This window comes from Mastigoproctus giganteus, chromosome 11, assembly GCF_048544385.1.
Source record: "Mastigoproctus giganteus isolate SK-2022 chromosome 11, ASM4854438v1, whole genome shotgun sequence".
Classification (NCBI taxonomy): domain Eukaryota; kingdom Metazoa; phylum Arthropoda; class Arachnida; order Uropygi; family Thelyphonidae; genus Mastigoproctus; species Mastigoproctus giganteus.
In genome coordinates, this window is record NC_143585.1 from 57,711,552 (window position 1) to 57,725,943 (window position 14,392).

General features: G+C 40.4%; 1 protein-coding gene across 4 annotated transcripts in view; it reads right to left on the reverse strand.

Moving 5' to 3' along the window:
• LOC150078026 (sister chromatid cohesion protein PDS5 homolog A-like) overlaps positions 1 to 14,392 on the reverse strand; it is a 797,139-nt gene that overhangs the window by 731,075 nt on the left and 51,672 nt on the right. The window lies entirely within an intron of this gene.

Genomic DNA, 14,392 nt, shown 5'->3' on the forward strand with positions numbered 1-14,392 from the left:
AACTGTTTATCCCTCAAGCATATTTGTAGTGAACAATACCCTCACAGTCAAAAAAATAACAGCAACGTGACCTTTATTTTGTGTGATTGAAGCACTGTTTATTTGGGGGAAGAAGAAAATTTCCACTGCAATGACTGCTGTTTGGTTTTAAGATCATATGCATATAACCATGTTTTATCTCCAGTTGTAGTGTTTCAAAAATGTCTCATCATCAGCCACACATTCATTCAAATCAAAAGTGATTTGTTAGACATTATTATCAGCCAAAACAAGTATTTTGCAAAGACATGGCTTATTTTTATTTTATTTTTTTTTGTTAGTTGTTGGCGCATCAGCTTCTGTGGCCATAATGCACCTCCCAAAGTTTCTGCATTTTACTCTGATCAAAGCCCAAGGCGGGATTCGAAGCCATGACCCGTAAAGTGCCAGGCAGGCACTTTAACCACCTGGCTAGCCCAGTCGGTGACATGGCTTATGTTCAGAGATTTTGTTAAAAGGGAATGATGTGATCCAACAGTCATTTCATACCAAAGTTTGCACCTGAGACAATTTTTTTTAAAACCTGAAGTTTGGGGCCATCCAGATCACGGATCACTTTTGACAAATTCCTCACTACCCTCTTTGAAATTTTTTTTTTTTTCAGGAGCATTAGCAACTAAGGCCATATTGCTCAGGGGATATGCGATGGTCATTCTCTGACCTTTCCGCATCCTCCGTATTTGGTGGTCACAGGATCGAACCCCGGTCTAATCAAGAAGCATGTGCTACGCACTGCTGCTCCTGCCCACCTGGCTACAGAGGCACCCCTCTTTGAAATGACACACACACAATGCTTTCAGTGCTCTTCAACATTTTGAAATACGAGTTGTGAAAACTTGTCTCTGTTATCAGCACAATCTGTCAATAACAGATTGTGCATAGAGGTAATGATCAGATACATCTAAACACACCATAATTCGTTGCAATGCACTCTTTTATCTCAACTTTTAACAATGTGCATAACCTGGATACATTTTAAACAGACCTCATATATGCAATTGTATTACAATAGTCTCCATATAATAACATTTAGATACTTTAAAATTTAAAACAGAATAAAAAATATGTAAATTACAGCACTTAACTATACTATGGATACTCTTCAAAAGAAGAAATGGACAGTGCTAACCAAGACACTCAATGAAGTTAAATGTGAAAGTGTGAAGGCATTGCTATTCAGAATCGATCATGCAAGAAACTCTCAAAAGCCATAGACACAAAACAGCAACTAAACACAATTAGTTTACCAAAGTGACCAAGGCAGCCTTCTGCTGTGTTTATGTTATCATTAGCATTAGCAGAGGCGTATGATGCAAGAAATAAAGCTTACGCAGAATCATCCAAAAAAAAAAATAAATAAAAATAACCCCTCCCATTTCACTCATCTATTCACTTCAAATGCTTATCCAGCTCAGCCTTAAATTTATTTAAGCTATCAACTTTCACAACAAGAGATGGAAGTCTGTTCCACAAATCAACTACCCACTGGCTAAAGACAAATTTCCACAAATCTGCTCTACAACTGTCTTTACTCAGTTTGAATCTATGCCCCCCTCAGGTTCTTGATCTAAGCAAGAGGAAGAATCCCATCAGCACTGGGATTGCTCAACCCATTCAAGGCCTTATACACCTCAAACAGATCATCATATCACATGTGCCTAGTATCCAGGTGCAATTTGCAGAACTTAAGCCTACCTTAGTAAGAGCACCCCTTTCTTCTCCTCACCAATCTTGTTGCCCTTCTTTGTACTCGTTCTACCAACTCTACATCCTTCCTAAAATGAACCATCCAGACATGTACACAGTATTCAAGGTGTGGCCTCGCCACTGCCTTGTACAACAGGATAATAACCTCCTTGTCCTTGCTAGCAAAATTGCTACATATCATTGACAAGACTCCATGACCTGCTCTGGCAACCCATCTGCACTGCTCAGCAAACTTCATATCTGACTGCACAATTACCCCCAGGTCTTTTTCACTCTCCACTTCCCTGAGTGTAGTACCACACAGTTGGTACATTTCTCTTGGGTTACTGCTACCCATATGCAGTACTTTTCCTTTTGTCAATATTAGACTTCAGTTGCCACTTCTCAGCCCATTTGTCCACCTTATCTAGATCCATTTTCAGTAGCTGTTTCTACTGTCATTAACAACCCTGCCAACCTTTGTATCATCTGCAAACTTGGACATTAAGCCTAATATACCCTCATCAATATCCTTGATGAATACACAAAACAACAATGGGCCCAGCACTGAACCCCGGGGGAACTCCACTAATAATAACATCAGTGCATAAAGAGCAGTGTCCATTGATAACCAATCTCTGTCTTCTCTCACTCAACCATTCTTTTATCCATTTTAGCAACTTGCCCTTAATGCCATACTACTCCAATTTATACAGTAGACTTCCATATGCAACGTATCAAAACCTTTCCTGAAATCCAAGTATATGATATCAAAATTATTTTTGCATCCAGTTCCTTTGTGACCACATCATAGTATCCAATAAAATTGGTCAGACAAGACCTCTCATTAACAAACTGTAATTTTAATTACTACTGTAATCTTGTCTAGATGATCCTGCAATGCTTCTTTAACCAGTGACTCCATTATTTTCCTCAGAACACAAGTTCGACTAACAGGTCTATAGTTACTTATGTCACCAACCTCCCTTTGTGAATTGGGGATACATTTGCACACTTTCAGTCCATGGAGACCTCCCCTGAGTCTAAGGAAGCTCTCATAATTCTGGCTAAGGGTTGGCTTACTTCCTTTGCTGCCTCCTTTAATATAACTGGATAGATTCCATCCACCCCAGGTGCCTTCCTTATATTTAACTTCAACATTTTCTCCTCCACTTTGCTCTCAGTTATTTCAAAATCATTAGGCACCCTGGTACAGTTTGATAAACTTCCGTCATTCTCCTCCTTGAATAACTCCTCATGTGTGAATGTAGATGCAAAATACTCATTCAGTTTATCACCTACCTGAGCATGATCATCAATAGTCAAACCATCTATATTAAGTGGACCAAACTGATTCATCCCTTTCCATCTAGAGTTTACATAACTCTAGAACTCTTTGCTGTTTTTCTTTGCATCCTTAGCCAAATATTTCTCGTAATTTGCCTTCACCTGCCTAACCTCCTTTGTGACTTGGTTACAGACACAGAAGCCATAGGCCTTATAATTTATATGCATACCATGCATTTTTCTCTTCCACGAGCCTCATTAATTCCATCTGACATCCACTTAGGAGTAAACTTTAAACAGTATTTCTTGGGTAGTATGAAAAGCCTAGTAGCTTTCAAGATTAAGTCCCTGAAGGCTTCCCATTAAGAATTCACCATTGTTAACATCAAGTGATCCCACTGTATAGAATTTAAAAACTGTCTGAGACCTGCAGTCATCTTTACGAAAGCAAAAGCTCATCCCCTTACCCTTGATGGTAGTTACATCTTTAAGTAAATACTACATCAGTACACTGTGATCACTATCATCTAGTGATTTCTTTATATGCAAATTCTTAATGCATGAATAATCACTGCTGATAATCAGATCAAGAGTATTACTCCCTCTGGTTGCCTCTCGAGCATATTGCTGTAGAAAAAAAAGTCATCCAATAAATTGACAAAAGTCTTGCTAGTGAGTGAGTGACCAACCAACAAGTTACAGTCAATATCTGGAAAGTTAAAATCCACCATAATAAGACATTCTGATTTACTGGCCCACTATTTCTCTGCACAATTGCTCACTGTACTCATCAAATTCATTAGGCCTATAACACACACCTACTCTCATTTTCCCCTTACCAGTGCTTATGTCAACACCAAACTTGACATTGCACTGTCCGCCAATGTCAAGTGGATGCACTTCGTTAAATTTTATGTCTTTCTTAACTAACAGCATAACCCCTCCTCCTTTCCTGTCCTGTATATCCTTTCTGTACACATTGTAGTCCTCAAATTCAATTTCTCACTGCATATATCTTTATGACACTACATCTCTGATATCCCAACAATATCCACCTTTGATGTCTTGACCAGCACTTCAAAACTCATGTTGTTTGTTTGTTATTTGGTTTTTAGGAGCATTAGCAACTAAGGCCACATTGCTCTGGGAATATGCAGTGGTCATTCCCTGACCTTTCTGCATCCTCCATATTTGGTGGTGACTGGATCAAATCCTGGTCTAATCAAGAAGTGCATGTTACGCACTGCTGCTCCTTCCCACCTGGCTACGCAGGCGCCCTTCAAACTCATCCAATTTATTAACTATATTTCTAGATTTGGTGTACATGCAAGTACACATGCACCTGTTTCCACTCTTAATTACCCTAACACAGCCCATGTATTTACTTGTTTCACTATGACTCCCAGCAGTCCTGGAAATCCCCAGCAACTTGCTTTCCAGGCTGCTGCTCATTCCAATAGAAGCATTGCAAGAATCACTTTCACCTCTGCCTGCAGCCACTGTTAATCTTTTAGTCTATGTATTCCCCCCAAGCTAGCAGTTTTCTGAGCCACCTAACACTGCCTCTATAGCATCAGCAAATATTCTTGCTTTAAGTGTGCCCATACCTTTAAAAACAGTCTCTCCAGTTAACAAGCACAGATCACGCTGAAAAAAATTATACCCCATGAACCTTGCACAATCTCTCCAGGGCCGAACTGATTGACAAGGCTCCCATTATATATACTACATCCCATTGTGTATGGGCTGAATTGCAAACACTTTCAAATTCATCCCTACCTTGCGACTTTTATTTTTAACATTGACCTGTACTTACTAATTAAATCTGCAGATTTCTTACTCTTAAGGTCATTACTGCCAACGTGTATAACAGTATCACCTTTTGTGTCCTTAAAAGATGATATCTGCTCTATGTCATCAACTTTTGCCCCTGGCAGACATACCCTGGTCCTGTTCCACCTATCCTTTTTGCATAATATATTCCCCGTCTCCCTGACAATAGTCACCGACAATAACTAGCTCCTGTGGGACCAGCGCATTCTGCCTTGGAGATTGCCTCTCCACGTTGCCTGCTGCACAGAAGTGAGCTCTGCCATTGAGTTGGGCAGCTGAAAGCTTGATGGGCTACTCATATTAATTTCTTTGAGGGTATCTACACTACACCTCAAACTCTCATAGATGCCCATCAGAACACTGAGTTGGCACCTAATTTCTTGGCACTCAAGGCACATAGCGTGTGCGCACGCGCGCACACACGCACGCACACAAGACATCCTCCTTCGCTAGATCATGTCCTGTTCCTGAAATGTCCGCAAACATTTCACACTTTTTTTGAGAATGATGCATTGGAGAATCACACCCTTCATTTCTCCCCCAAGCCACAGCACTCCTGCTACTCTGTGATTTTTGCTTCACAGCTCTAGTCTGGGTCATGATTTCCATTTAAATACAGTTTAATTAAACAATTAATAGTTAATAAATTCTATTGATTATTAATCTTATTTAATTTACCAATGAAAATTAAATAAGATTAATACTATACTAAGTTAACAGATTCCTAATACAGTTCTATGTATTATGCTATCTAGTTTTATGTTATGCCATCAGAGATATACATTATGCTATTTCGTATCAATCTATACAATGGTGGCAAGTTCAACGATAATGGTGCCAACACCAGTGCAAGCAGCAAGTTGGAAATCACAAAAATCACCGGCTAAATTCAAAAAAAGAAGCCAACAAATGCTACCAAGCCCATCATGTGACCACATGAAAATGTTTACAGCTTTACAATCTTCTGCTCTCACGTTTCTCACCAGGGTAGTTACTGCAAAGTACAAACTTCGAGAAATTTTCACTAATTTACTTATAGTGCTTCCTACAGAGTTTATTCAGAGGGCAACACATGAATTATTCTATGAAATTAAATGAAATGATGGTACAATTTTTAAATAAGTATTGCAATTAAAAACACTGCTTCATTTTTATAACAACACTTATCATACTGCTGACATTTTCAAAAATATGAAAAAAAAAAAAAAAACAGAGGCTAATTTATTAGGAACACTGACCTAATAGCAAACAGCACCTCCTTTAGTCTTCAAAGTAGTTTCAAGTTAGAAACTTCTAAATTAAAATATACAATGTAAACTGTGGTGCTAGAAAGAGAGCAGAGCAGCAAGTGAAGTCAAAGAATAAACTCCAAAAGATGCTGAAAACATTCCAAAGCAATACTAGCCTATGCACACGCAATCAGATCCCAGATTGCCTTAGACAGGACAATGATAGAGAACCCCCTGCTATGAACAGCTTGTTCCACCTCAGTATGATTACTAGGATGTGCAACCTAGTTAAGCTCCAGTGAATGGACAAGCCAATGATATATGGCAAAGTTACTATCATGATCATAAAAGAAATTCACAAATGATCTGTACATTATGACACGGTGCATTATCCTGTTGGCAGCAACTGTTACCATATGAATAAAGCAATCAAACCAAATCAATAAACTCTCAATTTTGCTTTCCCAGTGCTTATGTCACACCAAACTGACTCGACACTGCACTGTCCACCCATGTCAACTGGCTGCACTTCCTAAGATTTTATGTCCCTCTGGGATTACTGTTACACAAATGCAGTACCTTGCATTTGTCACTGTTAAACTGGAACTGCCATTTTCCAGCCCGTCTGTTCAGCTTATCCAGATCCTTTTGAAACATGTCCTGATTACTGTCATTAGCAATTATTAATGGCATTTTATGCAAGAAATGCAAGATTATACAGCAGTAGTAAAAAAAAAAAAAGAAAGAAAAGAAAAAGCACATGTCATTTCACCATCCATTCCCTCTAAACACTTGTCTAGTTTTTCCTTGAATTTATTTAAGCTATCAACTACCACAACAGATGGAAGTTTGTCCCGGCAATCAACCACTCGCTGGCTAAAGGCAAATTTCTGCACATCTATTCTGCAACTGTCTTACCACAATTTGAATTTATGCTCTCTCAGGTGCATAACTAAGAAAACAGAAGAATTCCATCAGCATTGAGCTTTCTCAAACCATTCAAAACCTTAAACACCTCAACCAGATCACCTCACAGGTGACTAGTCTCCACATGCTGCAATTTGTAGACTTGAAATGTTTCTTGGTAAGACTACCCCTTTGTTCCCCTCAACAATATCGTTACCCTTCGCTATACTCATACCACCAGCAGTATATTTTTCTTAAAATGAGGCCTCCACACCTGTATGCAGTACTCAAGGTGTGACCTGACCACTGCCTTATACAAAGAGATAATCACCTTTCCCTGCTAGCAAAATTCCTGTATATCACTGACAAAATCCCCAAACTGTGCTGGCAGCTCATGGGATCATGAAAAAACCTGATATGAAGTTTTCTGAGCAGTCCAGATAACTTCATATCTGACTTTTTCATTCTCCACTACCCTGAGTGAAGTAACACACAGTTGGTACATTACTCTGGATTTACTGCTACGTATATGCAGTACTTTGCATTTGTCAATGTTAAACTTCAGTTGCCATTTCTTAGCCAAACTGCTTAACTTTTATAGATCCTGTTCCAGTAGCATACTGTTATTATGGTTTTTAACAATTACGATGACCTTTGTATCATCTCCAAACTTGGCTTTAAGCTTGACATACCTCCATCAATATCATTGCTAAATATAAAAAAAAAAAAAAAAAAAGGGCCAAAAACCAAACCCTGGGGGAAATCCACAAATAACATTAGTCCATTAAGAGCAGTGTCCATTAATTACCACTGTCTTCTCCCACTCAACAATCTCTTTATTCATAGCAGCAACTTGCCCTTAATACCACACCGATCCAGTTTGTACTACAGTGATTTATGTGCAACAGTATCAAAACCTTTCCTGAAATCCAAGTACATGATATCAAAATTATTTTTGTATCCAGTTCTTTCATGACCACATAGTACTATGAAATCAAACTGACCAGACAAGATTTGCCCTCAACAAACCCATTCTTTGTAAAATAATGGAGTCGCTGGTTAAAGATGCATTGCAGGATCATCTAGACAAGACTGCAGCAATAATTCACAGCATGACACAGCATGGGTTTGTTAAGGGAAAGTCTTGTCTGACAAATTTGATAGGATATTATGATGTTGTTACAAAGGAACTGGATGCAAAAAATAATTTTGATATCATATATTTGGATTTCAGGAAAGCTTTTGACACTGTTGCGCATGGAAGACTATTGTACAAATTGGAGCAGAATGGTATTAAGGGTAAGTTGCTACAATGGATAAAAGGATGGTTAAGTGAGAGAAGACAGAGGGTGGTAATCAATGGGTGCTGCTCTTCTTGGACTAATGTTATTAACGTGTCCCACAGGGTTCGGTTTTAGGTCCACTGTTGTTTTGTATATTTATCAATGATATTGATGAAGGTATATCAGGCTTAATGTCAAAGTTTGCAGATGATACAAAGGTTGGCAGGGTTGTTAATGACAGTAATGGCAGTGTGCTACTGCAACAGGATCTAGATAATTTGGGCAAATGGGTTAAGAAGTGGCAACTGAAGTTTAACCTTGACAAATGCCAAGTACTGCATATGGGCAGAAGTAACCCCAGAGAAACGTACCAACTGTGTGGTACTACACTTAAGATGGTAGAAAATGAAAAAGACCTGGGAGTAATTGTGCAGGCAGATATGAAGTTTTCTGAGCAATGCAGACAGGCTGCCAGGGCAGGTCATGGGGTTTTGTCAATGATAGATAGGAATTTTGCTAGCAGGGTAAAGGAGGTGATTATCCCTCTGTATAAGGCAATGGTCAGGCCACGCCTTGAGTACTGCGTACATGTCGGGAGGCCTCATTTTAGGAAGGATGTAGATTTACTTGAGAGTGTACAGAGAAGGGCAACAAGATTGGTGAGGGGAATGAAGGGATCCTCTTACCAAGAGAGGCTTAAGTTCTGCAAATTGCAGTGGCTGGAGACTAGGCACCTGCGCAGTGATCTGATTGGGGTATATAAGGCCTTGAATGGGTTGAGCACGCTGAATTGTGATGGGATCCTTCCACTTGTTCAGATTACGAACCTAAGGGGGCATAAATTCAAATTAAGAAAACACAGAGGTAGAATAGATGTGCGGAAATTTGCCTTTAGCCGGCGGGTGGTTAATTGCTGGAACAAACTTCCATCTGTCGTTGTGGAAGTTGATAGGTTGAATAAATTTAAGGAGGAACTGGACAGGCATTTGGAGAGAATGGTGTGATTTTTTTTTTTTTTTTTGTTGGCTGATGCTGCATAAGCTCATACATTTGCTTTCTTGCATCACATGCCACTACTACTACTACTACTTTGTCTGAACTATACCCGCAGTGTTGCGTAGACGATCCTGCATTGCTTCTTTAACCAGTGACTCCATTTTTTTCCCTATAACAGAAGGTATACTAACAGGTCTGTAATTTCTTGTGTCATCCTTTAATCCCCCTTTGTGAAATGGGGATCCTTTTGACATCTCCAATATGTGAGGACATTCCCTGAATTCAAGGATGCTCTCATAATTACGGCTAAGGGTTTACATACTTCCTTTGCTGCCTCGCATAATATAACTGGACAGATCCCATCCACCCAGGCTGACTTTCTTATGCTGAACTTCAACAATTTCTCCTCCACTTTCTTCTCAGTTATTACAAAATCATTTAGCTCCCTGTCAGAGTTTGATAAACATCCGATGTCCACTTCACTAAAGAATTCCTCATGTCTGAATGTAGATGCAAAATAATCATTCAGTTTGTAAGCTACCTGAACACGATCATCAACAGTCAAACCAATGATGTCAAGTGGAGCAATTTGATTACTCCTCTTTCTTCTAGAGTTTACATAAGTAAAGAAGTGTTTGCTGTTTTTCTTCGCATCCTTTGACAAAGATTTCTCGTAATCTGCCTTCGCTTGCCTAACCTTTTTTGTGACTTGATTACAGAATAGCTTATATACACACCATATGCTTCTGTGTCATCTGATAATTTTTTTTTTCTCTCTGCCACAAGTCTCATTAGTTCATCTGACATCCACTTAGGCCTACACCTTGAACAGTATTTCTTAGTTGGTATGAAAAGCCAAGTAGCTTCCATTAGTAATTCCTTGAATTCCATTTAGAATTTGCTGTTGGTAAAATCATCAGTTGAGTCCATTGTATAGAATTTAAAAACTGCCTAAGACCTACTGTAGTCACCTTTACTAAAGCAAAAATCCTTCTCTTGATCCCTGATGGTAATTACATCTTTAAGTAAATCCCACATCAATACATTGTGATCACTGCCACCTAGTGGTTCCTTTATCTGCAGCTGCTTAACGCATGAATAATCACTGCTGATAATAAGATTGAGAGTATTACTCTCTCTGGTTGCCTGTTAAACATTCTGCTGTAGAAAACAGTCACCCGACATATCCACAAAAGTCTTCCTAGTGTGTGAGTAGTAGTAGTAGTGGAATGTGATGCAAGAAAGCAAGTGTATGAGCTTATGCAGCATCAGCCAAAAAAAAAAAAAAAAAAAAAAAAAATCACACTATTCCCTCCAAATGCCTGTCCAGTTCCTGCTTAAATTTATTCATCCTATCAACTTCCGCAACAGCCGATGGAAGTTTGTTCCAGCAATTAACCACCCGCTGGCTAAAGGCAAATTTCCGCACATCTATTCTGCATCTGTCTTTTCTTAATTTGAATTTATCCCCCCTTAGGTTCATAATCTGAACAAGTGGAAGGATCCCATCAGAATTCAGCATGCTCAACCCATTCAGAGTGACCAACCCACAAGTTTCAGTCAATATCTGGAAAGTTTAAATCATCCATAATAAAACATTCTGATTTACTGGTCCACTCTATTTCTCTGTACGGTTGTTCATTGAACTGATCAGAGTCATTAGGCCTGCAACACAATCCTACTCTCATTTTTGCTTTCCCACTGCTTATGCCACATCAAACTGATTCTACGTTGCACTAGCCACCCACGTCAATATGATGCAGTACCTTAGATTTTGCTTTTCCTAACAGCATAACCCCTCCTCTCTCCCTATCCTGTCTGTCCTTTCTGTACACATTGTACCCTCCATATTCAAATTCTGCATTCCTTATATATGTGTGAGGACAGTGATATTCCAATAATGTTCGCATTTAATGACTTGACCAGTACTTCAAATTCATCAATTTATTTACTGCACTCCTAGCATGGTGTACATGCACCTGCTCTCACTCTTAGTTACCCTAACACAGCCCATGTATTTACTTGTTCCATGATTTCCCGCATTCCTTGAAATCTCTGGCACCTTGCTTTCCAGGCTGCTGCTCATTCCAAAAGAAGCAGTGTAAGAATCATTTACATTTCTGCCTGCAGCTACGGTTGATCTATTAGTTTGTGTATATCCCCCACCCCAAATTCACCATTTCCGACTCACCAACACCACTTTGACAGCATCAGCAAATATTCTTGCACCCTTGCTATTTAAATGTATCCCATTCCTGTAGAAGCAGCCTCTCCTGTTAACAAGCACAGACCATGCTGGGAAAAATTCAATCCCATGATCCTTGCACAATCTCTCTAGGGCCGAATTGTTTGACAAAGCTCTTAACATATACTTGTTCCCACCATATCTGTGCAGAATTGCAGACACTTTCAAATTAGCATTAGTATAGCACATGATGCAAGAAAGCAAGCTTATAAAGCATCAGCCAAAAAAAAAAAAAAAAACCCTTCCCATTTTCACTGATCCATTCATTCCAAATGTTTGTCTAGCTTTGCCTTGGATTTATTTAAGCTATCAACTTCCACAACAACAACAACAGATGGAAGTTTGTTCCAGCAATCAACTACCCGCTGGCTAAAGGTAAACTTCCGCACACCTATTCTACAACTGTCTTTCCTCAGTCTGAATCTATGCCCCCTCAGGTTTGTAATCTGAGCAAGAGGAAGAGTCCCCTCAGCATTAAGCCTGCTCAATCCATTCAGGCCTTATACGCCTCAATCAGATTGTCTCCCAGGTGCCTAGTTTCCAGAAGCTGCAATTGCAGCTTCTGGAAACTAGGGAAGCTGCCCCTTCCTTCCCTTCACCAGAAAAGAAGTAATCCTAGCCAGAAGCCAAATAGGCCATACTCACCTCACTCATCTGTTTCTACTCACTGGAAACGATCCTCCGCAGTGTACACACTGCTGGCAACTGCTGACAATAAAGCATATACTCATTGAATGTAGCTTGTTTAACAATGCCCGACAGTGTGTTTTCAGCTGCTTGTCAAATTTACAAGAACCGTTGTCACTCAGCAGCATCATAGGTAACAATGCAAATCTGCCCAAATTCTTTTTGTATCTAAAATGAATTCAAATGTATATAGTGGCATAGTGGCATAGTGTTTTGTGAAAGGTGCCACCTGTGGTTTCCCACATCTGCACCATGGTACTTTGTGAAGAAGTACAGAATCTCTGTAAAAGCCAGAAAAAGTGTAATGTCTGGTTTCTGTCAGAGTAGTGTTATGTTTTGTTGTTGTGTCTCTGGCTGCTTGGCCGCAGAGCCCTCTAGTGGGACCCCACGTTGCCCGCCACCACCACTGGAAGGTGAGCCAGGCTGCCCATTATACTCTGGCTGGCCTTTGCCAGAGTTGCCTGAGCTTCCTGACAAAGGTCAAGTGAAAAAAAAAAAAAAAAAAATTGGGGGGGGGGGAGAAAACAGAGCAGGAGTACATGTTAGAAGGAACAGAAAGAGGGAAAAGGAGGACGGACTGAAGTTAAGGAGCAGTCCGCTCTTTGTGAGGTGAAAATAGGGGTCTGGGAGTGGGAGTTAAAGTATCAGGGGACAGGTGCCCCTGCATGATCACCAGAGGCCAATGGACTCTGTATCCCGCACTCACAAGTTCTCCAGAGTGCCACCAATCCCGCACCAGAACGGTACCGGCTGATCCTACCCTATAAGGGGTTTGCAGCAGTATCCCGCACTCGATGAGTGCCAGCAGTCCCGCACCAGAATGGTACCAGTGCTCCTACCCTTAAGGGATTAGCAAGTTGTCAAGGCAGTGTCCTCTAGCGGAGAAGGAGTTAACCCACGCCAGTCTGATTCAGGCCTTGGGCAGCATGATCCAATGTTGTTCTCATTCCAGCAATCTTGGCTCGCCTCAGTGCAAAGATTTCCTGCGCATACACAGTTAGTGCCCTGTACGTGTTTTCATCGAGCAGCAGCGAGGACTCTTGGTTACGTGGATTCCTTTGAATTGCGGTAGCAAACTTGATTCTACTGTTGCCATAGGCAGGGCACTCATACATGAGATGCCCCCAGGACTCTTCTCCACAATGGCACCACGGGTCTCTTTCAATCCACATAGCTGAGTTTCTGACGGAAGGGGCCATGTCCAGTGATAATAAATGTCATGTGCAAACCAGGTGAGAACCAGGGAGGGGGCTCTGGGTGAGTATGGTTTATAGTTGGGAGGAATCGCCTCGTGGTATCTCCTTTCTGCGTGGTTTCCCAGCTCTGTTGCCATATCGCTTGTAGGTGTTGGGTGATTCTCTTCTTCTCTATCTTGGGATCATTTGCAAGATCCAGCTGGAGATTTACTATTTCAGCTGGTGTTCCTTTCCTCGCCTGACTACTTCTAGGTAGAGTGGCTGACAACCTGTTAGAACTTGCAAGGCAGGGGTGCTAACAGTGCAGCACGCCCTACTAATTGATAGCAGCATGAACCTTTGAATTGTATCCAGCTTCTGTTTGTTTTTTGTTAGTGTAGCTTGTCTATACCAGGTGGAGGCACCATAGCAAACAATCGGGACATATACTGCTTTGTATATGAGGGTCAGAGCTTTGCGCTTCGGGCCCCAGTTGGCTCTACTCACCCTCCTGATCATGGCGGCATACTTCCAGATTTTGGTGGCTTGATATTTCAGGTGGTTATGGAAAGTAAGACCCGAGTCAATGTAAATATCTAAGTATTTAACTTCTGTGTACAGTCAGATGGGGGTGAAGTTTAATTTCATCGTAGGTGGTCTTCTAATTTGTAGTCTGCCCTTGAGGAGAATGGATTTTGTTTTTTCTACCGAGATGGTAAGGTTGTGCAAGGCTGCCCAGTTCTGGAGCTTACTGGACAGGCATTTGGAGAGAATGGTGTGGTTTTTTTTTTTGTTTTTTTTTGTTGGCTGATGCTGAATAAGCTCATACATTTGCTTTCTTGCATCACATGCCACTACTACTACTACTACTATTTCAAGCTCTTCTACAGGCCATCATGGAACAAGTAAATACATGGCTGTGTTATGGTAACTAAGGATATGAACCAGTGTGTGCATGCACAATAATGCTAGGAGCACAGTTAATAAATTTGATGAATTTGAAGTACTGATTAAATTATCGAATGC